Source organism: Excalfactoria chinensis, chromosome 1 (assembly GCF_039878825.1).
Source record: "Excalfactoria chinensis isolate bCotChi1 chromosome 1, bCotChi1.hap2, whole genome shotgun sequence".
NCBI lineage: Eukaryota > Metazoa > Chordata > Aves > Galliformes > Phasianidae > Excalfactoria > Excalfactoria chinensis.
Genome location: NC_092825.1, coordinates 48511327 through 48537120, shown reverse-complemented (window position 1 = coordinate 48537120; position 25794 = coordinate 48511327). Strand labels below are relative to the sequence as shown.

Genomic DNA, 25794 nt, shown 5'->3' with positions numbered 1-25794 from the left:
CTGTACCCCAGTGTTAGTTCTGTTCCAACCCAGAGAATTGAGGGAATAAGCACATTTTTCATTCCCAAAGCTGCCCCAGGGCTAGGCTACAACATTTTATGGCCCAATTCTTAGCCTATTTGCATTTTATATTTTTATTTCAACTGCTGTTTGTTTCCAGGCATTTGGGATGCCTAATGATTTTCAAAGCACTGTTTATTTTAATCCCTCTAATTTATTAATACATTGGTTGGCCTCGAAGTGCTTGTGAAAGAAGACTAAGGAAGTTGTACCCAGTGCTTTAAATAAAGCATCGAACTGTCATATGATCACTTCAAAGCAACAACAAGCAGCTCACTTTGTTGGTTACATTATGATACAGCCTCATGGGTCCTCTAGCACAGCGGCTGTTTTCCTCATGCATGTCACCCTGCAACACAACCAAGCTCACCAGCTCCAAGGACAAAGCAAAAATAGTAGTGTCCAAAGGCATCTCCCCATGAAAAATCTGCCCCTGCTCATCCTTTCATGTGTTGTTAGGATATAACATGCCACCATGGTGCAGATAATACAAATCATGCTGGCATCCACATGGATTTGCAGACAATGTCAGAATCATTTGAGTTGGAAGGGACCCTAAAAGAACATCTGGTCCAACTCCCCTGCAATGGACTGGACACCCACAGCTCTATCAGGGTGCTTGGAGCCCCTCCAGGCCCTCTTTTGTTGAAGGTGCACTTGGCCTCAACCCTCCACTCAACTCTCTTCAACTGAAGATACAGCTCCATGCACAGAGTATACCCTGGAACACTAGGAACACTGTTACTAGGAACACTGCTAATCATGTGAGCAAGAGGACTTCTCTGCTAGTCAATCTCAATAGGAAGATGGGAGGTCTACTCAATTGAAAGCCCTCAGGTAACTTTTCCTGCAGTGGCAGAGCTTACTGCATTTGTACATCTTGTGCTGAAGGGCTGGGGTGATTCTACAAACAGCTCTGTGAATGCTGCAATGAAGTTGCTGCTGGTTGTCACGATGAGTTAGTTGTGCTAGATGTCCTCCAGAAGCAGTGTTCTGCCTGGGAATATACGGGACCTGCTGTTTATGGGGCAGGGAGGGGGGAGGACAAAGACTGCCTTCCTGTTACAACAGCCGGGAATTAAGGCATCTGCACTCACATTCTCCTTGTGCTGGTGGGAGACAGACAGAAAGTGAGTTGCCTCAAGAAGGACAGTGATGGCATGGAAACTCTCTTACCCCAGGTGCAGGAAGGACAAAAAGGGCTTTATAGTGCTGGTTGCAGAGTCATTTCTGGAGCATCTCCCTTACCGAGACACGCAGCTTATGTCACTGCCAATGCATGCTGCACAGAAGTGTGCCTCAAGCTGGCTGTGTACCCATCCAAAGGTAGGAGCCTATGAGCCCAGCAGCTCAGATATAGTGTGTCTGCAGGACAAATACACTTTTGGCAGGGCCAGGTCAGCTATCTTCCTGGGACTGGCTAATAGACTTACTTGCTTCCCCACTAAAGAAGATGCCAAGATTTCCAGGGATAGCTCTAGTCCTTGCCCTGACATCATTGATGATCTATCACTGCTCATTGCTTTGTCCTTGATCACTATATATTAACATTTTTCCTTCTAATTCATAGAATCTTTAAGTTTTGAAAAGGCCTCTAAGGTCATCTGGTCCAACCATCCACGTACCATCCACTAAACCATGTCCATAAGTACCACATCTACAAGTTTCTTGGACACAAATCCTGCACTATATTTCAAAGAATCCTTATTCTTTCCACGCTTCACCTCCCAGCTGACAAATGGGAGCTCCCGTGCCCAGCAAAAGGGCTGTCTGTCACAGTGCCCACTCTCTCACTACTGCCTTGGAGGGTGCCAGCCTGTCAGCAGAGCATCCCCCTCCCTGCCTTCCCCCTCTGACTCTTGTGCTCACACCACATGCTGACATACAGCAGGGACCCCTGGGGAGGCACCAAGACTGGTCACCCTTCTTCTGTCCCTCCTTCGTTTCTCCTACCTCCTCCTCCCCCTCTGAGGACTCCCTGTAGGCATCTACCCACACACTAAGAGGGACAACAATGACATCCAGCCTGCCCTGTCAGTGGCACAAAATGTGTGGCACCAGTGTTTTGAGGGCACTGTCAACCACTTCAGCAGTCCTTCCTTCCCTCCCCAGAGCCCTGAAGCCATCCAGCAGCCACCCGTGCTGCGTAGGAAGAGGAAGGATGGCATGAACCCTAGCTCTGTGCTGTGTGCTGTGGACAGTATGTCAACTTCACCTTGCTAAGCCAGGGTAACTCTGCCTTTGGCATGCTGGGAGAGGTGCTACTTGCAAATGCTTAGGTGATGAAGTCCAAAAGAGAGAGGACATCCTGCTGCCTTCAGTGTCAAAGGACATCTCACTGTCAGGGCTTGTGTCCTTTCTTTCCATCCATGCCTGTCCCTGCTCAGCTTCCTACCCTGGTGAGGTACCTGGTCTTTCCTCCGCCTATCTCCAGAGGGGCAAAGAGCTCTCTACTTTAGCAAATCCTCAACTCCCAGCTCTCCTGGGCTTGGAGGAGATAAAGATCTTTGAATCAGGATTTGAACTGACTCCTTAGCTTGAAGATGTCTCACTTAAGGAGAAAGTCAGTGTAAATTAACCGTGATCTCTGCTCTCAACAAAATGCATGAAGTGATGAGGACTTTGGAGAGAAATAACAAGAGGGGCAGCAGACAAATCATCTCTCAGAGATGCCCTGAGAAGAGCACAACAAGCTCATGTTCTTAAGACCAAAACCCTTCTCATTCTCCCTGTTGATCTCTTTGCATCTTCTATTGCCTCTACAATCCCTCAGCAAAAAGTACAGCCTTAGCAAACTAACCTCAGAAGGAAGTCCAAGAAAGTCCAGTTCCTTGAGGATCCCACCTTTCTTACCCAAGTGCACAGACAGGAGCCATCTGGCCCCAGGAGTCTCTCTCCACCAATGACATACATCAAGGTCTTGGTAAAAAGAGCAGAACCTGAAAAAACATATGGTGATGCCTTCCCATGTTACTCTCCCAGCCTGTGACAAGTTGAAGCCTGAGGATTTCCTGAGCTGGATGTGGTTTGAATTTACTAAGCCTCAACATTATTTTTTTTTTTTCTGCATTCCCGCTTAGCTTCTACTCTAACCACACTCTGGTTGTGCATTTTAGCTTCATACTGAGGTGCATTTCTGATGGAAAGAAATGAGATAGAGAAAAACCCAGAGTTTATGTGAGAAGTGACTCATAGGACATGTCCCAAGCTGTGAGCACGTGAGCCAACACCACAGGTTGTACGCCGTGTGCTGTATGATGGCCAGTGGGACCGTCCTCTGGGGAACCTTCCATCCAAACCAGCTGACAGCTGCTCTCCTGAGTTTCCTGGACACCAATAATGTTTTCCCTTTTCTAATCTCCCTGATGTAAATCCATTCACAATGAGTGCCTAGAGACTTTTAATTCCATCGGCATTAAACTCACTAAAACCTCTATTACCAAAAGCTTTTAGGATTTTCCCCAGAATCTACAAGTCAGGTTTGTAACATGACAGAACTCCACCTCTCTAGGGTGTCTGAGAAATTAATTTGTTCTTTCTAAATGCCAGGATCGCTGACCAGACATTCAAGGCGTCCCCATTCCCGTTGGTAAGCTCCAGTTGCTGATCTGACATGGCCATTCCCAGGTGCTCAGCTGTCTTCTGAAGCATCAGTAACAGTGTGAGATGAGCTCCCGCCTTGTAAGAGTAAAGAGGAGATCATCTGCCATAGCAGAGCAGCACCAGCGTTTCACAGATGTTGTATTAAGAGCGGAGATGTCTCCTGCAGTGGTCCCTCGCTGCACTCTCAGAGCAAAAGGACAGCGAATGCATCACAGCACTGATGTTCACCAGTGCTGTAACAAGTGAGGAGGTAATGGGGTTTCATCTCAGAGCTGCACGCAGCTCGGTACTGTAAAAGCACAAGGATTATCCAGCTACACCTCAGCAGAGAATGTGGCTGGGTGCCAGGGTGAGTGGAAGGTGGTGGAGTGGGGCAGACAGCTGTGAGTCAGTGAGTGAGGTTTCTAAGTGCTATAATACTCTGGAGATGGTGTGTTTATCGCTTGGCCCTGGAGGTTCATCGGTTGAAGTAACGGAGCAGAGAGATGCAATCATCTCCTGATCCCAGAGGTCTTCTTAGGTGCTGTAATAGGGTCGTGGTGATCAAGCAGCCTCTCAAGCCTTGGAGTTGCTGGCACGCAGCAGAGGTGACGTCAGCGTCTCTCAGCCCCCGCAGCCCTGAGCTCCCGGATTCCAGAAGTGCTGAAGATGTTGCTTCGACCCCAGAGGTTCACAGGGGCTGGGATGATGTCAGCATTTAAACGCTGCCAAAGTTCCCTCTGGCAGTGCAAAAGATTTTATCCCCGTGGAAAGGTGTGACAGTGACCCCAGATTTTTCAGCACAGGGATGTGTGCCTGGCTGCCCTCACTCTATCCGCATCAGCTGCAGTGGGTGTAGCTCTGAGCTATCCACCAAAATAAAAATTCACAGCTCTAAGAATACAAGAGAGCTCAGGGATCCAGCCAAGAGCGGCACACAAAGATGATCCTCAGTGTTTGTTTTCCTGGCTTAAAAACATTTCCCTGTGCAAGGAGTCACTCAGCTCACACCTCGTGGGCTGCCCAGGAAGGAAATGTAGTAATGAGGAGCCTGCTACACACATAGAGCTAGAAATCAAACTCTGTATAGGCTCAAGCTAGCCGAGCAGTGAGTGGCTTCAGCATTCTGTATCATGTGTTCATTAAAAAAAATCCTCAAGAAATGAGACCACTCCTGGCTAGGGAACTCTATAGAACAGGGAAGAGGAAATTACTCAGCTCTTTGCATCAAAGAGGAGAGTAGATAATCAGGTAAAGTTTCAAAGTTTCTGTAGGCTCAGGGATTTCTCTCCTCCTCCTCCCTTCACCCCCAACAGAATCTGGCTGCTGGGCTCCAGCTTGGCCTAGTTCATGAAAAGGCTGCAATGTATCATTAAGGTTGGAAAAGATCTCTAAGATCACCTGGTCCAACCACCAGTCCATCCCCTCCATGCCCACTGACCACGTCCCTCAGTGCCACATCCACATGATTCTGGAACACCTCCAGGGACGGTGATTGCACCACCTCCCTGAGCAGCCTTTTCTCTTCCTTGATATCTGACCTGAACCTCCCCTGGTGCTCGGCTCAGGCAGGATGTGAAAGCACAGGCAGTTTCCCAGTAATGACTGGGAACTTTCCAGCTGAGGTTTGTGACCTCAGGCAACTTCAAGGATTGATGTACTTGCTGAATTTTGTGTGTGCATGTTGTTTGGTTTTCAACTGAGTTTAAGTTCACGGGATGAAAACTCTGCTTTACTACTGACTTTGGCAGGATTATACAAGTTTAGGTGAGGAAATAATGTGACTCCATTCTTCCCTGACCTTGTGAATGCTCCCAAACACAAGTGATGCTTGGAAGAGTCAAGACATGAGAAGAAGACCTCTCCTCTCATTCTGAGGGAAACCATACCAGAACAGAGACATCTATACTGAGTTTTGTGGATGTCATCACTATATTTTTTGGTCGAAAAGGTGGAAAAACTCAAAGCAGATAAGTGTAAGACAATGCGCTCCTATCTTCATTTTCCCTTTAGCTGATAGAAATTACAGGATAATATAGGCTCTGAAGATTAAACCTGAAGGTTCAGGCTGCAAAATTGGGCTTGTCCTTTATTAAAGCCCACTCGTGTATTCTTGCTCTCTTCAAAAATACACAAAAAAAGAACACTATGAACCTTGCTAAATTCCTGTCTCTGACACTGTCTCATGACATAGTGCTCCAAAGACCAACTATATGAATCACAACCTTATGCATTTTGATTTCACTGTGCACTCCCTCACTCCTGTGTGATCAGGGTTGAGAAAAACTGAGAATTGCAATTCTCCATTTTATTTTGCCAACAAAGACTTCCACTCTGCTGCCTAAATCTTTGCCTTCTCCATCTCTTCACTTTGGAATCTCCATAGGCTTTCTATGAGAAATCCTGAACTACTTAACTCTTCAGCATCTCCTCAGAAGCAGGCTGACTCCAGCTCAGGGTACCGCAGGTGTACCAAGAGTCTCATAGCTCTTCCAGAGCACTTTCTACCCACCATCTCTATAGCCAACAGCTGCCTTGCTTGTTCAGGGGTGAGAGGACACAGAGCAGAGCTCTGTAGTGAGTTTCCTGGCATCTACCCATGCTGGTACACTTCACTCAGGACCTTTCAGCATGTCTAAAGGACTGCGAGGCTGCCCTGCAATGCCCGTTGCTTTTAATGTATCAACACTGTGTTTTGATCGCCAGAGAGCAGAACGTTTGTTTTAACAGAGTCCTCTTTCTTCAGTGTTATCCACAACCCCTTCTGGCCTCATCTAACTTAATGATTTTGTCTTGTGTGCAAATTTTTGTACAGCGTCTCTTTCCACATCATTAAGCAATACATTAAATCACACGGGATTTGGAAGAAAACCTGGAGGCCACATTAACCTCTTGCCATGGTGAAACTTGGCTTTTTAATCCCCTCATTCTTCCAGTCTCTTACTCACTTTTTTTGATCTATGTCAATATTTTGTCTCTCACTGACTACTTAGCTTCTTTAGTAGCTCTTGTGTAGGATCTTTCAAAAGCCTTTTGGAAGTCTAAATACATTATATCAATTGGTTCTCCTTTATCCACTGCTTTATTGACACATTCAAAGAGTTGTAGGAGATTAGCAAGATGCGGTTTTCCTCTGCTGAACCCGTGCTGGTTAGGCCCTATCAGACCGCAATCTTCCAGATGTCTTCAGCGTTGCTTTTTAATTATAATTCCCACCAGTTTCCCAGATACAGATGCAAAGCTTACTGATCTTTAATTCCCCAGATCATTGCTGGAGCCTTTTTTTAAATATAGGTACAACATTTGGTCTTCTGCAATTCCCCGAATCAGTAGCTTTTTCTTTTTTTTTTTTCCACAAGAGATTGCATATTTTTGTTAGCAGCTCAATCACTTAAGCTCCTTCCAAACTCTCAGATTTAACCATCTGGACTTGATAACTTATTGTTCAGGGAAGGGGAGGGGGGGAGGTTTTGTGGGAGGTTTTTTTGTTGTTATTTTTTTTTTTTAGGATTGGCTTTGTCCCAGCACCCATTATTCTGCCAGCATAGTTTCCAACAGCTCCTTATCTAAGCAGATACGGAAGAATCTCACAAACACTGCTGGTAGGGACGACTGATATAAGAGAAATCATAAGAGAATTCAGCTACCCAGCAACATCCTAAAAATGGAGATACTGAGTCACTTTAAACACAGGAGGTGACTGGAATTGATCAGTGTGAGTTTTCTTGGATAACTTCCACCCTGTTCTGACCGACCAGGCTAGTTTTGCTCATTTGTTTGGGTCTCTTGCTAAATAGTGATTTCCACCTTGACCCCAGAAGATTCAGGGCAGAAGCAGAACTAGCTTTATTATATACAGCCCATGGTGCAACAAAAAGAAAGCAACCTCTGTGCTGGGGGATGCATGAACCTGGGAGGAGATGAAACCCAGTGAGGATGAAAAGAAGTAAATCAGAAGGTGAGCAGAACAATGCAGGGCTGTTAGCTGCATTGATTGCCTTTCAACTGTGATTCAGCCCCAAGACATGAAATGCAATGGGAAATGCTGGGGAACTCAAATAAGTAGCTCCATTATATGTGTGTTTCTCCCTTTGTGCCAGGCTGGTTCTCAATAACTGTCTCCATGCTAGATGGCTTTAGAACAAGAGAGTTCAGCTCAGGGCATCTCCTGATGGCCCTGATGCACCGCTGACTTCAGGCCATATGACCCATTGGTCCCACAACACACAAACAGGGAGGAAGCTCATAATAAGCAAAAAGCGGCTACGGGGTTGTGTCCCAGATACATCACAATGAGCATGTGCCCAGCTGCAGGCACATTTTCACACATTCACCTGCATCACCTGTTCAAACCAACACCAGCAGTGAAGCTTCTGAAAGCCTTCTGCAAACCGCCACATTCTCATCACAGATCATTACGAATAGCAGTAGGAAATCAGTCTACACCCTCTGTCAACCCTAACTAATGGACACATAGAATCATAGAATGGCTTCAGTTGAAAAGAATCACTGAGCCCCAACCCTCTGCCATGAGAAGGGCTGCCACCCACCAGTTCAGGCTGCCCAGGGCCCCATCCAACCCAGCCTTGAACACCTCCAGGGATGGGGCATACTCAGATGTATTTTGCAAAAGAGGAAGAGCAGCTCCCATAAATTCTTCCTCATTTATTTGCTGCTGTTCAGTTCTCAGGAAAGATATTAATGGGGCAATTGCAGAGCAAAGTCAGCCTCCTGCAGCTGGCTGAATTCACTCCTTGCAGCCACTGCCCATGTGAGGTAATGTGGCCATAAATATTTCTCAGAAGCAGCCTGAAGTCAAATTGCACGCTCACATGTATCCTAGGGAGTCTGTGGACCCCTCCAAAGCTCCACTAGCTCCTGGTCAGAGCAGGGCCAATCCCATCCATGCCCTCAGGGACAAGGAAGGGGAAGAAGAGGCCGCCTCCCACCACCCTAAACCAAGCCTTCCTGCGGGAGGAGGCATGGAGGAAGCGTGTATCCCACCCAGCTACTCCACTTCACAAGGCTGAGTTCTTGTCACACACGTGCACCATGGTGCTGTCCCCATCCACTCAGCTGTGTCTGAGCTGCAGGGTGATGGAGCTAGGGGTGCCTGGGCTGTCCCCCCGCCTGTCATAGCCTGTACCAGGGTCCCCTTGACTCCTGTGACACCCAAGCCACGGCAGCTCAGGGAGGCCCAGCCAAGAGGCCCATCCTCTGCTGATGAATCCCCACTCTGTTTCCACAGTGACGAGCCACAAGCTCCCTTTCTCCTCCCAAACAAACAGAGGCTTGAGTGCATCACCACCTCGGCCCTGGCACATGGCACCCAGTCATTATAGATTCTCCTCCAGTTTCCATCCCCACACGATGGTCAGCACACAGCCAGGCCAGCAAGGAGCCCACAGACTGCACATCTCTGTTCACAAAGCATTCCTCTCTGCAGTCCAAAGCAGCCCACTCCACTTAATGGTAGAGGAAACGGAGGCGTAGCACGGTGATCTCACTGGGCAGCAAGGCACCACTCAACAGACCTTCAGGAGAGCCAGGTCATCAGGCAGAGGATGTGCTTGTCTCTCTAGGGTCTCCCTGAACCCATTGTGGGGCTAGGAGAAGAGGAGTTAGAGAGCTGGTCTTCTGCCCCACTGCTCAGCTCTCCCCAAGGCACTGGGGAGACAAGGGATGTTGACACTACTGAAAAGAGAGTAGAAGTTCCTGGGGTGAGACGAAGATTGCTCCCTGCTTAAACTGCAGTTCAACTCCCTTTCAAATCAGCTTGCTGGACAGAAGGGACTGAACCAGGCTGGCTGCAGCATGCAATTGCATCTGTCAAATTTGTCAGCACGCACACCGTCTTGAACACGTGCAAGATGTGAAAGGACAAACAACATCAGAGCCAGCATCAAACTAAAGCGGTGCAGACAGACAACACCTACTGCAACATAAACCTTGCCAGCAGAGAGTTAAGCCAACACTGTTTTCTAAACAAATCTGAACCGGTGGAATGAGTTCATATTGGATCAGCATTTTCCACCATGTAGCTGCAGCAGTTTTGACCCGACACCAAACTCCCTAGAGCTGGATTTATTGTCTTGTCCACCCCGAGTCTATGCCAAAGTCATGCCCTGAGAGTGCTGAGGAATTTAACCAATGCCAAAAAGGCTCCACCTGGGAGGAGCTTGCTTTCTGTAAACTCCCCAATAACAACACCAAATGCGACCATACGGTCACACTCCTTGCCAGTCCCCAGCCATGAGTGACACATCAGTAGCACCACAGTCCCTCCGTCACCTGCAACACATGGGCACTCATGCGCACTCAGACTGGCGGGCATGAATCATGGGGGAAAAGATCTCTTGGTGGTGTTGTCAGCTGGCAGCGACATCCAGGAACATCAGCCCAGCAGAGCTTCTGTACCGTGTGTGCTCCAAGGGAGAAAAGGATGCTGCTGAAGAGGGGACAGGCAGCACCGAGGTACCCCAGAAGAGGATCAGCCAGAGAGAAATGGTTGTGGAGGGGGTGGGATGGACATAAAGGGGATGCTGGCAAAGAGCATCTGGGAGAAACAGTGCAGCCCCAAATATCTGACTCCAAAAAATGAGAAGCATCTGTGCAGACCTTGAAATCGCAGACTGCCAGGTACGAACCCCCAAACCTCCCCTCCCAAAGCCACTCACAAGGCCTGCCCAGGCACAGGGAGAAACAGCTGCTCCTCACTCCATTCCATTCCTCACGCTACAGCACAAAAATAGAGCATGGAAGTAGCACAGCTGATCATCCTGTCTTCCCCAGTGGGAAAGGGCACTGAAGGCACCGCAGGCAGTGGGGGCCTGGGCTTTGCACCCCAAATTGGGTCAGGTTGGGTGCAGGTCCCCTCTGCTGCCTGTGCATGGCAAGGGGTATTCCTGGCTTATGAAACATACGGGCTTCAGCAGGAAAACCCCCCTTGCTGCTGGACAGAAGCACTAGGGGATAGCAGATAAGCAGACACAAGCATCCAAAAACAGCACCTAGCTGGGCCAGGTACCAGAGAAGGGATCGAGCTGGAAATTGGTGGCCAGCACTCTCCTCAGATAATGGGAATGCCCAAAATATCAGTGAGGTGAAGCAGGAGAGGTAAACCTTGCCTGCCCCACAGCCGGCAATGTGATGCCCACTCCTGCTCTGCTGCAGGATGCAGCCCTGAGGGGACCCAGGCTGTGCTGGGTCAGAGTAGCCGCCTCCTCCTCCATCACTCTGCAGCATCATCCTGGCTGCCCCTTCTCCCCCAAAACCAGGAACTGGGAGGAAAAACGCCACAGGGAAAGGGGCAGGCATGTGTGTGCAAAGGCAGAATGGCAAAGGAGGGGACTGTGCAGAACAACCCCGCTGCATTTCCACCTGCAAGCCTGTGAGCCTGACCACCCCACAGAAAGAGGCTGGAAGGGAGAAGCCCTGCGCTGCTGGGGTTTCAGGATGGATGGGAAGCCCCCGCCTCTCCCCTCCCTCGCACCTCTGGGGAAGAAGCAGGAGGGAGATGTGGGCGGTCGTGCCAGGGCTTGCTTACCTCACGGTGCCGGGGGGACGCGGTTGCTTGGGGGGTAAATCCACAGCTCTGCTCTCTCAGCACTGGCAAGGGCCTCTTTGCAGTCACATCGAGGAGTGGCCTGTGGGTAGGTGCTCCAGCTCACCGCTCAATCGAAGCTGCCGTGGATTCATTGCGAGAGACTTTGCTTTCTGCGAGGAGAGGAGAAAAGGGAGGAAAAAAAAAAAAAAACACACCAGCTTAAGACTTGGAGGCTAGATTCACTTCTTTCTTAGGTTTCCAATGGCAACTGAATATACCACAGATGAAGATCCAGTGTGTGTGTGTGTGTGTGCGCGCGCGAATGTGCGTGTGTGGGAGGGACGGAGTGATGCACAGCTGCTGAGTCCACAGGCAGCGTGGGGTGCGAGCGAGCCGGGGTGGATCAGCTTCGCTGGAACAGGCAGCTGGACATGGGCAGCTGAGCAGACAGACAGACAGATGGAAAGGGATTTGAAGGATGGAGAGAGGGCAGCCTGCATCCTCAAGGACTGAGCGGTCCCACGGGGTACAAAAAGGAGACAGCATCTGGGTGCAGAGCAAAGCGGCTGGATGATGATCAGACAGACACACAGCCTCTCGCCCCATGTGCCCCCACCACACTTAGTCTGCTGCACACACGCTCGTGTCACACTTCTCACACCTTGCTGCATCACTTCACACAGACCCCCAACAACTCAGACCCTCCAGAGGGAAAGGTGCTGGCTTCCCCAACTGTGCTGAGGTTGCACAGCCACGTTGCACGCCTATGTGATATTTCAGACATACATCTCTCAGCCACATCAGCTACACCCAGCTGTACCACCGCTCATGAGCACTCAGCAAAGGCGTTTCTGTACGGCCCAGTGAACACTGACCCTAGCACAAATGCATGCTGAATACCTGCACATACGTAACCTACACAAACACCTGACTGCTTACTCATGATTTTCAGAGCACATGAACACATCACTTGATAGACCCACCTCTGTATCTACCAGCAGGAACAGTGCCAAATACACACACACACACACATATTTATATCAGCGCAAGCAGTACACCAGTATATCACCACGCATACATCAATAAGAAAACAAAAGCCAATAAAACACCCCGACACATTTAGGAATATAAGTCAAGCAAGCACCACTGGCTGCATCTCACACACACAAATATACTATGCTTACAAATTGCCTGCAGCACACAAACCGATAGCATCAGACACTGTTACCTACCTAACTCAGCCCACACAGTGGCATACCATCCTTCTGGATCCTAACCGCTAGCCCCAGCATCATCAAACACCAGCCATATTCTGTCACATGGAAAACACAAATACTCGTCAACATCCAGCGCAGGCAGGCAAACAGACTACACATGAAACACAGACAGCCAGCATTACTCACCCCAAAAACCAAATAAAAACAACATCCTTGAAAGTTAGGAATCTAGAAATCACTCTGGAGACCACTTCAATGTTCTGTGCACCGGCACACATGCACACCAATGGCACATCGACTGTCCTTATCTCCCAGCTCTCCATTTCTTTTGTAATCCCTCTAGTTCTACCCATTCGTTCCCCATTCATTCCATCACCTCTCAGCAAAGCCCACGTAGCTGCCCACTGACACGGGCTGCAGCTCCTGGGGACAAAGTCAATGGAGCAGAAATCTTGTAACAGCATCCATGCTTATCCCTCTTCCTTTCCTCCTTGCTACTGATGTGCATAAATTGCGTGCAAAGAAGACTGGAAGATCCCACCAGCCCTGAGTGCTCTGAAATTGGGTGACAGTGCCATTAGGGGACAGAAATGCAAAACTTCAGCGTGGTGAAAGTGTACATGAACTCCTATGGGATGGAGAGACCTGGCCAGCTCCCTCAGGACCTTCTGCAACCAGGAGCAAGTCATCCAGAGAGCTATCTATCTAATGACATACACTCTCCAGCTTCCACAACCCTTCACAAAGTGTCCCCCAGCCTCCTCCTCGCCACCACATACAAATGCACCTTTCCTATCATTACTCAGTGCTCACCACTGCCCAAACCTCCTTCCAGAGCCTTCCCACCTTCCTGCGCATGCACCACACGCACCATCACGCAGCAGCATTAAAAAACAACAGGAAATTTCCCAGCACCACCTCAACCCATCCAACTGCTCCCTCTTGCTCTCTCAGTTTGGATGTTAGGAGGAAGAATTGCTTCTCAGTAGGAGCGGTGTTGCAGTGGCACAGGCTGCCCAGGGAGGTGGTGCAGTCACCATCCCTGGAGGTGTTCCAGAGCCATGTGGATGTGGCACTCAGGACAAGGTCAGTGGGTATGGTGGGGGTGGGCTGGTGGTTGGGCTAGATCATCACAGAGGTCTTTTCCAACCTTAATGATTCTCTGATTCTGTGATTCCATGGTTCTACCACTGGCATCATTCTCTTTTCAGAAGTGCTTGCAAAGGAGCACAAATTTTCTCTCCATCATCTCAACTTGGTCCATGCTCCCAGGCAATTTCAGCCTGCTAGCAACAACGTTTCCTCTCCGTTGTGCTCGATTATTACCTGCACGCCTCTGCCCACAAACATCAATTGTGCATTACAGGAAATGAATAATGCAGGCTGAAAGGGGACAAGCGAGAGCCTGTTGGGCCTCAGCAAGGCACATGTACAGAGCAGAGCAGAGAGGAGGTTGCTTCATTTTATCAAAGCTAACAGACATTTCTGAACCTGGAAAAGCCACAACAGCCTTAAGTGCTACTTGGGTTAAAGCACTGTCATGAGGGCAATTTAAAGAGGGCTCTGGACTCAGGGTTTCTAATACGAGCTGAGAGGTGACAGAAAGGCATTATGTGTTGGTAGGCAAGGAGCATCTTCATTGCTGAGATACTTAGCACCGAACTAAGCAGCCAAAGAGAGCTGTCAGTTGAAAGGGAAACCAGCATCCTAAACTGACCTCCAAACCATCTGCTCCTGTGCTTCAGGGGCATGGAAGAAGCATCGTGACTGGCCAAACAAACAGCAGAGAGAGAGAGCAAGGTGAACAGGAGCAAAAGGTATGTATATGCATGTTTGCATGTGTATGCTTGCATGGCATTCATTTCATTCATCTCTGAGGATGTGTTTTGCTGTGGTCTGATTTTGGGTGGTTTTGTGTGGAGCCAAGAGTTGGACTCAGTGATCCTTATGGGTCCCTTCCAACTCAGGATGTTCCATGCTTCTGTGATCTTCACATGCCTGATTTGTGCCGGCAAGCAAGGAGACCGGGAAGATGCAAAAACATGCATCTGCCATTGTGGCCATGAGTGACTCTATACACATGGGACAATGCTGAAAGGGGACAAAGGATGCAACCTGCTGCCATGAGTGTACATGGGTGTGCAGGAATCATTGGGAGCAACATGTCCTCTGAATGTCTGCGCCTATGTGTGTGTGCGGGACTGTTTCCTATGGGCAGCACCTATGTGCTCACCAGTGTGTTTCTGTACATCCACAGCCTGAACATCCCAGCAGATGCAATGCTATGAGTGCACACAAAGCTATGCTAAGTGCGTATGCCTCGTTCCCCCTGGGCATTTCACTTTTCTGAAGAAGGCACCCCTCTCTGGGTGGAAGAGCCCATCTGCCTCCCTCACTATCTCTCCTCTGGGTCTCTGCTTCTCCTTTCTTGCCTTCCCTCAGTTCCCCTCCCTCACTGCAGCAGTCTGCCCTGGGAACTGACTCCCATGCAGCAACACACAGCAAGGGAACCCTCTTCCTTGTAGTTCCCCAGTATCTTCCCATATCAAGAGCCAGAAGAAAAAGAAAACCTTGCTCAGCAATCTGAACTATACCTATTCCCTTCGGTCTTCCTGTTACCCCTTGCTAGCCCTCAGGATCTGCATCACAAACCTCCACCCAAACTCTGAACTTCCACTGCAAATCAGACTTGAGGTCCCTGACCATCCAGAGCTGACATAGCCCAAGTAGGACAGGTCAAGGTAACAGAGTTAGTAGACAGCAGACATTGTATCCAAGAGTATAAAACAAAATTCTGACTGGCTTCCTATTCCCCAGCCAGCATCACCCACAACTGGGTTTAATGGGTACCAAGTAACATCCTGGCTGGGATCCAAAGCATGGAAACTGCCCACTGAAGGATTTCTTGGGTCATTGGCCCTTTAATAAGAAGCCCCAAAGCCATTTCTTTGCTCCCTTAACCAGTTCTTCAAATCACTACCTTCCTCCCAAGTACCTTACCCTGAGCTCTGTATATTTCTCCCAGAGCTGATCTAAATTACTCCCCAAATTGAACTGCAAGCAGTCAGCCTCCATTTCTGGCTTTGACTTTGCCTTGTGTCCCAGTCTGCTCCTGTTCCCTCTGGAGAAATAAACTAGCACACAGGAACCAGATGTGAAAAACTAACCACCTTTCCCAGCAGCTTCATGGGCTCTCAGCAAACCCTGGTTCCATCCAGGCCCAGGATCTCACATTAGCCCTAAAAATGGAATCTAAGACTTAAGCTCCTTCTCTTCACTGAAATCCACAATCTGCAATAATCCCAAAATTTACCCAACCCTATGTGCTGAAGGCCTCTAAACTCAATGTTGCCTCCTTTAATCTGTTCCCAGGTTTTTCTGAACAGGGACCTAGCCTTCCACCTTGTCATTCACCAACAAGGCAACAAACTTCTCCATGGCAAATCCCTTCACCAACATTTACCCCACACCATACAGGCTGGGGAAGTCCATCTCTCTGACTCTTCAGACTTATAGCTCAGTCCTCTGGGAGTCAGGCCAGGATCTTCTAATTATTTAGGGGTTTGATTTTTATTTCTTTTGATTTTTCAGAAGAGAGAATCCCTACATGCAGCTAAGGCATTTTGGGTAACCTTTTCACCACTGGAAATCACTACCAGAAAAGAAAAAATAAAAGAACGCTTTCTCTTAATATTCAAGTGCGCATCATAACCAATCCCAGCAGCCAGCCAGGGCTCCCCATGAGCAGCAACATCAGCAGATTTGCTCCTCTCTCAGCCTGAAACTACTCCATCACCCCAAGGTCATTATCCCCAGCTCTGTCCCTTTCTCTTCCCTCCTCACCTTCTCTCCCTTTCCCCACGAGCAGCTCCTGCCCTGCGGCATCCCTGCTTGAAGGTCCCTGCTGAGCACGCAGAGCAAGCCCCTGATTACCATTCAAGCTGGATACTCATTAAGCAGAAATGCCCCTCCAGGAGATCCATTAACAGTCCGTAAGGTTAACTTAATCCAGCCAGTCTTGTGTGGTCTCTGCCCAAATTCCCTATTGCATTAACAATCCTGAGTCTTAATTAGCATGTGAGGCAGAGGTGGCATTATTAATGGAGATAATACTAAGCATTAAGAATAAACAGGCCAGGGTGGCTCTCCCCCACCATGCATGCAAATCCTCTTCTGTGCAGGAACTGCATGAGTATTCCCCACGGGCAGTGCACATGGGCTGGGGTGTCCTCAACCAACAAAGAGCCCAAGGACACACAGCCGGGATGGCAGAGGACAGCAGAGAGGAAATGGGGTCTTCTTCTCTCCCAAAGGGACCCATCAGCTGCTGGAGAGAAGAATGGCAAGGGGAATGCTTGATTCACATTCTTGTATGTATGCACATAGGATAATGCAAGGGGAATTGCCCTTGAATGGAATGTGGAAGGAGATTGTCTGCCTAGTAGTGTAGCTTCTAGAGTGTAGCTGATGGGACTGCAGTACCTGGCTGTAGATGGGGAAGTCCACATCCTCTCTCACTCCAGGCAAAGTCATCTGTTTCCCAAAGAGGAGATGCCTCACCTGACAGGAGAGCATGGCAAGGGCCACAAGCATGTTGGAGCTGCATGGTGCAGCATGGAGCTGTGCAAGGAGAGGTTGCACATAGTATGTCTGCCCTCCCACATACCTACCACCATGATGCTCTCTGCTAAAACTTGCACTCACAAAAATATAAAACAAAAAGGGGAGAAGAAGCCAAGCCGAAGAGTAACATCCTTCTTGGCCATGGCTTGCAGAAGTTGAATGCCCATAAGGCAGCCACTCACTGAGCATGATGCAGTGTCTGAATACCATGACCCTTTAGCACTCACCAAGCAGCAAAGAATGGTGCTGCAGTGTCAGGCTGCTCAGGCCCATGCTCAGCATCCATCTAGCTGCCTCCACCACCCAGAGGCACAGTGGGCAGCAGGCAACAACAGAGGCCCTGAGCAGAGCCCAGCTCTCCTAGTTCCCAGCACAGCAAGCTCTGGATCCCTCAGGCCCACCAGCCAGCCCCTGCCAAATCCATTTGTCCAATCTTGTGCTTTCTACTAATCCTGTTGAGCCATCCACTAAGTTGCTCTCAGGCAGAGATAAAAAATGCAGTTGATGCCTTAAGATGCTTCCCCCGACCTTGCTCAACTCAAGATAAAGGGCTTTGATTTAAAAAATTACAGTGGGGGTCTGTCATTTATCCATCCCATGGATTAAAGGAAGGCAAACAGAGGCACGAGGTGCAGCTGGTGTTAAGTGAGGAGACACAGAAGAAAAGAAAGGTTACCTCAGCATGGGGGAGCAGTCAGAAGAAAGGAAAGGATGGAAAATTAAGAGAGTAGACAGAAAAATGCCTTCTACCTCATCATCTCTGCTACTGATTACTGGTATAAGAGCCTTACATATACCTGGTGTGTTGCAACATGTCCCTCTGCTTTCCTTCATCTACTCAGAATAGTAGTTTTCCTCTCTAGAAGGTGCCTAAATGGCTATGGTAATGTACCTTCTTTCTCTGCGCCTTGTAAATTCATTAGGCTATTTTACCCTTCACCCTTTCACAGACTCTACAGAGACTTTTTTTTGTCCTATCAAGAGCCCATTTCCTCCCTCTGAACTTATTTTGTGTGAAGAATGTTCACAAAATGGCTGGTGTTTCATTTTCATTCATCTTCTCCACATTAGCTAGCTGAGGGTCTTGGCTAACCAGTAAATACAAGAAAATCTTAATATCAGCAAGGGTTTTGTCTCTATGTTTCTCACTCTGCTTTAGAAAAATCTAGTCCTCATCTGGGAGTTCACACTTGGGCATCTTTCAAGTGGATCAGTCTCTCCCTGTGCTATGCTTGGGTCTAAGATCCTTCTCATACATAGTCTATGCCCTTTTATTTTCTTCTCCCACTCTGCTGCACTGCACATCATACCAGTATGTCCAACCCATGTTTTCCCAAGTAACTTGTATCTACAGACTAAACCACCACTGCCCTGTCTTGTCTTAATGGTGTAGGGCACCTCCAGATGGTTCACACTCCTTTTCCAGCTTCTCCTCTTCTCACACCTTGTCCTTTAGCTGATACAAAAGCTTGACCTGAGACTGTTCATCCCTGTGACATCATATCAAAACTTTGCTAGCAATGCCCCATAGCTTTTTGCCACTATAAAGTTGCTCTGCTATGGCCAAGGGAGAAGCAGAAAGGAGAAAGGTGAAGGAGTACTGGAAAAGAGATGATAGAGGAAGCAGTATGAGAGAAGTCTATAAAATCCACATGGGAAGGGTGAAGAGAACACATGTCAACTGTCTCTTCCCATCCGAGAAATAAGAGTCATGAAATTAAGCCAGAAATCAACAGATTCAAGACAAAGAAAAGGAGCTGTTTCATAACATACTGCCTTTTTTTAAACTTCCCAACTTCCTGCTGTAAGTTTCTGTGGATGCTAAAATTCTACTTCCAAAAGTAGTTGAACAAATCCACAGAGGAAAAATATCCATACAGATCTCAGAGGTGTGCAGCCTTCTAAGACAAGATCCCTCAACCACACATCATTAGAGGCTAAAAGGGTGTTCAGAGAAAGTGTTCCTGTGAAGTTGTCCTGTCCTTACAGTCTTATTTGTGGGAATCCTCTCTTAGCCAGTCCAATATCTCCAACAGAAATACTGGACTGGAACAATCCTTGGCCTGGCTCAGCAAGGTCCTTTCCATATCCCTGTGGCTTTCAGATATCTTGAGCAAATAGGAGATATAAGCATCATTTTGGGACATTAAGTGTTATTGGAAATGGATGCACAAACAACAGACCTCATTCCAACAAGAGATTTTTCCCATTTGCCCTAGAATCTGGAAGCAGATCTGAGGTCTTAATATCAACCAGTCATCCCAGTACAGATCCTTGCTGGGCTTAACATTTGTTCTGGGATGCTAGTCCCCTCGATGAATTGTTTCAAACTTTGTAAGACCAAATTCCCTTTCCTTGTTGATAAACACAGAGTCCTTTCAGCAGACCATCTGTAACAAGGCCAACCCCCTCCTTGAATTCCCTTCCATTTTCCTGACCTGTCTATCACACAATTCACGGCAGCCTCTCCACACTAATCCTTTTATTATGATCTGACTCAATTTTCCTGGCCTGTGACTGCAATGGGGGAAAAAAAGAGAAGGAGTGTTAATCCTTCTGACCTTGTTGTCCCAATTTTGGGCCATCTGTGACTAGGGAGTCAGAAGAGAGAAGAATGATCCTCCCAACCCCACTGTCCCTATGCCAAATCATCTTTGTCCAGAAAGAGGCATCTATCCACTGTGAAAAGTTCAGCTTGTATTCTCCTAGAAAGCACCCCAGACACCTCCTACACACCTGCTTCCTAGACATTCCCTCCAACTAGAAGGAATGGGAATAAGAAGCCAATAGTGTTCTCCACCTCCATCAGACTCTGTTTACTCACTCCTCCCATACCACTTCTTTGCTCCCTCAACAACAGTGTCTGCAGGTTCTCCACAGAGATGAGACATGGAATCAGTGAAAAGCAAATGGTGACCAAACATCTCTCAATTTTTTCCTGGCAGTCCCACATATGAAAAAGAGACCTTGCAGGTCACTTCACCTTCATCGCTGGCCAAGTCTGTCTTGCTCCCCTCTATCCCTTTTCACCACCATACATTTTCTTGCTGTAGTCAGTTGCATCTCTCTAAACCTGCCAGATTATCTCATAGTTGACTGGGGCACTCACACCTGGAAGCTTGCACCTGTCCTCCAGGCATTTGCCCCTTTGCTCAGCCTCATCCCTTACATCTCTGCTCATCCTTTGCCACCTCTAACAATCTTTTCCTTCTCTTGATGTTTACAGTCCACAAATACTTGTAAACTGATTTCACTACATCACTTAGCCAAGCTCTACCTATTTAGTTCTTTTAATCTCTCTTTATAAGACCCTCCAGACCTTTCATCATTTTGTTGCTCTTCACTGAATTTGCTCCAACTGATCACTCTCCTTCAGCTACACTAGCACTCCAGTCTGAATGCCAGGTTCTCCAGACTGGTTTCACTAAAGCCTTGGAAATATTAATTAGGCCTACCTCACGCTTTGGGGCTCAATGTTGCTGAATGTATTTGAGTACACAGGTGTCTGCTCATACAAGAGGACAGGACTGATAAAGCCTAGCAGAGGTAAATGCTTCTCTCCATGTTCACAAACACATGTTCTCATGCATACATCAGTGTTCTCACAGGAAAGATAGCTCATGGAATTCCCATAGGAACCTAAAAACACACAGGGAGCTCTGACCCATCTGATCTACAGACTGAGATCATGAGCCACAGCAAGAGTGAAGACAAACATATTACACCTTCCCTTAAGGCAACCAGTAGCCCATACATCATCCCAGAACACAGTCTACATGTCTGTCATGCCTCCAACAGTGAATAATTTGTCACCAAAGCTGCTCAAACTGATGTGGGTTCTGGGAAATAAAGGGGAAAGGATTTTCCCACAAGCCAGTTGTGGCAGAGCTACAGTGCTGAGACCCTCTCCCCACATCATGCTAGAGATGACCCTTCCTCACATAAGTATCAGCTCCACCTCTCTGCTATCAGAACAACTGACACCCACAGGAATCAAAACCAGCCATGGCTTCTTGCAAGCAGTACTTCCCCTACAGCTTAGCAAGACCAGATAGGTGTTAACTTTGTGTATGGATGTCTCTGTGTAGAGAAAAACATGGATTCCTGATCCCCAGACACTTCATCTCCCCTCTGAGAAATTCACATGGCACCATCAGCTCTATGAAGCATAGCCTGGAAATAAACTCTAAGGCAAAATGCTGATAAAACTGGAGATGCACTCCTGGGCTGAAGGCAGGTGGGAAGGCAAGGTCCCAGAACACCCACTGCGTCCATGCAGAGCAATGGATGGGCCTCACCTTCTGTGGTAGGACACATTCTGCTTCAGGGTTTTGATCCTGTGCCTATCTCTGTGACACGTGGTCTCATGATATACAGCACTATATTGCCACTGCGTTTACCCAAACCAGGTCTGCCTGGGAACCTCAAAGTCTCCCTGCAATCAGCAGCAGCTTTCTCATAAATCCTTAAGACCACTCACCTCCACCTGGCTCTTAATGGCTTGTTTCCAGCCCCTTATAATGCTATTGAAAGCAACAACCACCCTCCCCTCCTTCTGGACCTCAGCTGGTCAGCTGGAACTGGGTTTCCTCTTGGCTTGGAAGTATTGAGCAAATGAGGTCATTTCTCCTCAGCAACACAAAATTATTTGGTCAGTCCTATTCACAAGCAAGCAGTTCATCTCAGGCAATGGCCAAGTACCTCCATGCTCCCAGGGGACACAAAGTCTGCTGTCACCCCTGTCCTCTTAAAGAGGAGCTCACAGGACAGCAAAGTGAGACATAAAGCTGCCTCACTGGATGGAGAACACAGGAAAGCCAGGACACAGATACAGCTCTAATAACGCAAGGCAGTAACTGCTGTCAGACTGTAGAATTATAGAACCATTAATGTTGGAAAGGACCACTAAGATCATCCAGTCCAACTGTCAGTCCATCACCATCATGAGACTTAAGCAACTACAGCAGACCCACAACAGCAGTTGGGCTCCCAGACAGTTTTCCTGCACTGAACTGCTCCTGTCCTGCCCTGGGCCCCAGGTATGAGTGGGGACTGCAGGTACCTGAGGGATGTCAAATCCCTTTCCCAGAGTTGGGCACATCTCCTCTGCTTTCATGAGTGTGAGGACAGAGATGTTCCCGTATCTCCTGTGATAATATAAGGAACAGCTCTGTCCAAGCTCACGCTTAGTGGGGAGAGAGAGGGAAAAAAAGACCACGATATTTGGGCTCAGGGAGAGAACAACCAGGTCTCTCTTTCCCAGCAGCTGCGCTGATATTTTGTGACACGGCTGCTGACAGCATTGGGAGGTTGCAGCGGGCCCTGATGTGACCACAAGCTTTTTTTCCCAGGTGGGCAGCGCGCTCTGCCACTTGCGAGCAGGGTCAGATGAGGCATCTGCACCCTGCCTGGAGCCGCATCTGCCTTCTGACATGACCCAGGTAGGAATAACCAGCACAGCCACATCACCCTCCCTCCTCCCTGCCTGCGGTTCTACCTTTCTGATTTGAACTGCAGGCTGATCCGTGGCCTAAACAACCCCTCCTAACACCCCTCTACTGTATGTGCTCTACCAGCAGCTCCCACTGCACAGCACTGCTTTATACTAGCTCAGACAACACAATCCCAAATGCCCACATCTCCTGGAGCTGGGCAGAGAGAGAGAAAGGCCACACATCCGCAGCTCCTGCTGTGGTTTTGGTTGGGAAGAGAGAGATGGAGGCAGCTCCCTGCATCCCGCTTTAGGTTTGATGCCCTGAAAGGCAACCCCATTGCACGGGGAAATAACAGGACAAGTAGGGTAGTGGGTGGGGAAAGGGCTGGGGAAATCAGTGGGGTCATAGTGGCTGCTTCTCACCCCTGGCACCGCGGCAGAAGCCCTCCAGTCCCTGCAGTTCCCTCACTGCTGCTGGTACAGAGGGGGGAGGCGAAAGGGGGGGGCTGTATTTAAATATATTAATAATGCATGCTCTATGCAAATGAAGGTTCCTTGGAATATTATTGCATTAGCGATGCTGCTGGGCTGCATTTCCCCAGACCTATCAGTGATGGGGTGCAAGGAGACTGGGAGGGGACAGAAGGATGGGTGTCACCCCAAATCCTCCCATACCCTCACAGTACCTCTTCACCCCCTCCACCCGGCACCCCCACATCACACACTCCCACATCCTCCCACCTCCTGATGCATGACAAATACCTTGGCTCACAGCAGGCAATGCAGCCTTCCCTCTCTCCAGGCCCCCTCCAGGGCCACAGACCCCCTCATACATATACATACACTCATCATCATGACATCCCTCCTCCAATCTCAGCATTCCTCTCCCAGCTCCCCAGCTCCCCTTGGAGCTCCCTACCTCCGGGGTGGACAGAAGGGTTGTGCTCTCCAGCCTTTAGGGGAAAAGAAGTGGGGGGGGGGGGGGGGGGCAATCCCTGAGCCTGGCCTGCACACATGGACCCACTCTGCACGCACACAGCAGCCCACAGCAACAGCAGGCGCCTGTGTGAGGATGCAAATGGACCTCAGCTGCAAGATGCATGCACCCGCAGCACACAAGTGATGCTCTTTGCTTCCCACCACCACAGACACCTCCTTCTTTGGCCACTCGCAAGGATGTTCGCAACCACAGTGTTCCAACCTGCCCCCCACCACCTCCAACCTCATACACACATGCACACATGTGCATTGGCATGCATGCACACAGGGCCAGGGGGGAACCACCCCAGCACACGTACAGGAGGGCATTACGCAGAGCAGCTCCCGAGTACGCTGCATGCTGCAGCATTAGCAGATTTACGCCGCCTTTCCCCAACCAGATCCAAGCTATGGAATGGGAACAGCGGCAGCTGTGTACTCCTGCCCATCCTGGGATGAGGTTAGGATGCATCTGTTCATCTTTCTCCCCCACCCCTACCCCTCCTTCTTCCCCTCGTCTTGCTCCCATTCATTCATTCAGCTTCTCCTCCCCCCATCCCATGCCCCAAAGCAGGAGGATCTTGATGCATAAAAATGTGGGCACACTTTCCCTGCTGGAATAAATGGGCATGCGGACACTCTGCAAGCAATGCCTGTGTACATCCACACACATCCTTCTTGCTGTCCTGGGCCCCTATGTAAATAGGCAGATCCCACCACACGCACACACACAGTCTCACACTCGCCAGACACCACGCAATGACTTTCGTGCAGCCAGCAGCCTCCCAGCAGAGCGGTGTCAGAGCAGAGCCCAGGTTTACTCACTCCCCTGCATTCAAACCAGGCAAATACACACAGACATGGACACAGCCTGGACTGCAAAGGCTCCCTGGCAAAGTTTGGGATTGGTCTGCCTTCTTCTCCTCACGGTAACTGCTAGCAGTATACATATATGTCTGTGTATCTACAGTTACATGGATATAAGGGTGGTATAGGCATAAAACTATAGATATATTTACATATATGTTCATACAGAGGGGCATACACCTATAAATATGGGGGTAGATACATATATATAGATATACCTACAGATATATGTTTATGTATAGATTAATATAGAGATGAACACACAGACACACACACGTATATACACACAAAAAAAATGCATGGATCCTCTCCCCTTGCGGGTTCTGGACTGAAGCACAGCATACAACCCAGCTTGCATGCAGAGCCCTGGACCTACTCGGCATCCTGATCCCCGGCACACACATAAGCATACACGGCAATGGTGATGGGGAGCACCTCTCTCCCTACCACCGCTGATGGTTGATGCGGTGATAGGGCGCACCTCTCCCCCAGCTTCGCTCCCTCCCGTCTCCCCATATGGGCATTTTTTCCCCACTCCCTCCCCATCTCCCTCTCACTCACCCCGGCTCAGAGGCACCCACCCGCGGGTGGGCAGCGGGAAGAGGGCGATCCCTCCATCCTGCCCCTCTCCGCTCCCCCTCCAAGCTCAGCCGCGTCTCCGGGCGGGCGACACCGAGCCGTACGCACCGACTGTGTCACACGCACACGCACACATACACATACCTGCTCCTGAAGGGTCGCTCCCACGCGTGACATGCCCCGTGGAGGCGCGACCCGCAGCCCCTCCGCGCTGTCCCCCGCCCCGTGTCACCCCTCCCGGCTGCTCTGTCCCCTAAGCAGCGCTCCCCGCCGCGCACAGGAGCAGCCAGGGCAGGGAGCGCACAGCCGGGGGGGGGTTTGCTGCTTTCTCTGCTTCCGCATCACCGGGGGAAGAAGGCATTTAAGCAGCGAGCGATGGCTGCGCCGCGGGCCGGGCTGCCGGGGCTCTGCTCGTGCCGGCTGCCAGCGGCGGAGCTGCCTCTGCCATGGATGGAGCCGGCGCCGAGCTCTGCTCTCCCGGTGCGGGAGGAGCGGGGGGGGCCCAGAGGGATGGGGCAGGCACGGCGCCGGCCCACGCGTGACAGCGGCAGCGGCTGTAGGGAACGCACACGCACGCACACACGAGCAGCAGCACCTCAGCCGCTCGGGATCGTGTCACCGACGTGAAAACACGATGGTTTTCAAGAAAGGCACACACGCGCTCTGAAGCAACAGCTACTACATGCAACATCCCTGCAGGTGGATGCACACTACATGTATGGGTGCCCTGCAGGTATGTGGCGTGTGCAGACATGAAAGTCATGGAGAACTGCACCCCAGGTGGTATTTTGCACCTCAGCACATACAGATGCAACAGGAGTTTGGGAAAAGCCCTCCCCCCCACACATACACACGCATGGGGAGACCTTCCCACACCTGCTCAGATCAGCATCTCTTTGGACATACCA

The 25794-nt window shown here is 49.4% G+C and overlaps 1 protein-coding gene across 3 annotated transcripts in view; it reads right to left on the bottom strand.

The window, feature by feature from the left end:
• Nucleotides 1–25420, bottom strand: part of ELFN2 (extracellular leucine rich repeat and fibronectin type III domain containing 2) — a 47364-nt gene extending 21944 nt beyond the window's left edge. Inside the window, exons 1-2 of one of the 3 annotated variants that reach the window (XM_072336653.1) lie at nt 25031–25420; nt 11189–11358 (exon numbers count right to left, since the gene is read on the bottom strand). The gene's annotated coding sequence lies outside the window, so the exon portion shown is untranslated. Of the gene's footprint in view, nt 1–11188; nt 11359–12420; nt 12475–24868; nt 25002–25030 lie in introns of those variants that run through there. The other 2 variants (XM_072336664.1, XM_072336675.1) reach the window with 2 other exon arrangements.
• Nucleotides 25421–25794: the final 374 nt, after the last annotated feature.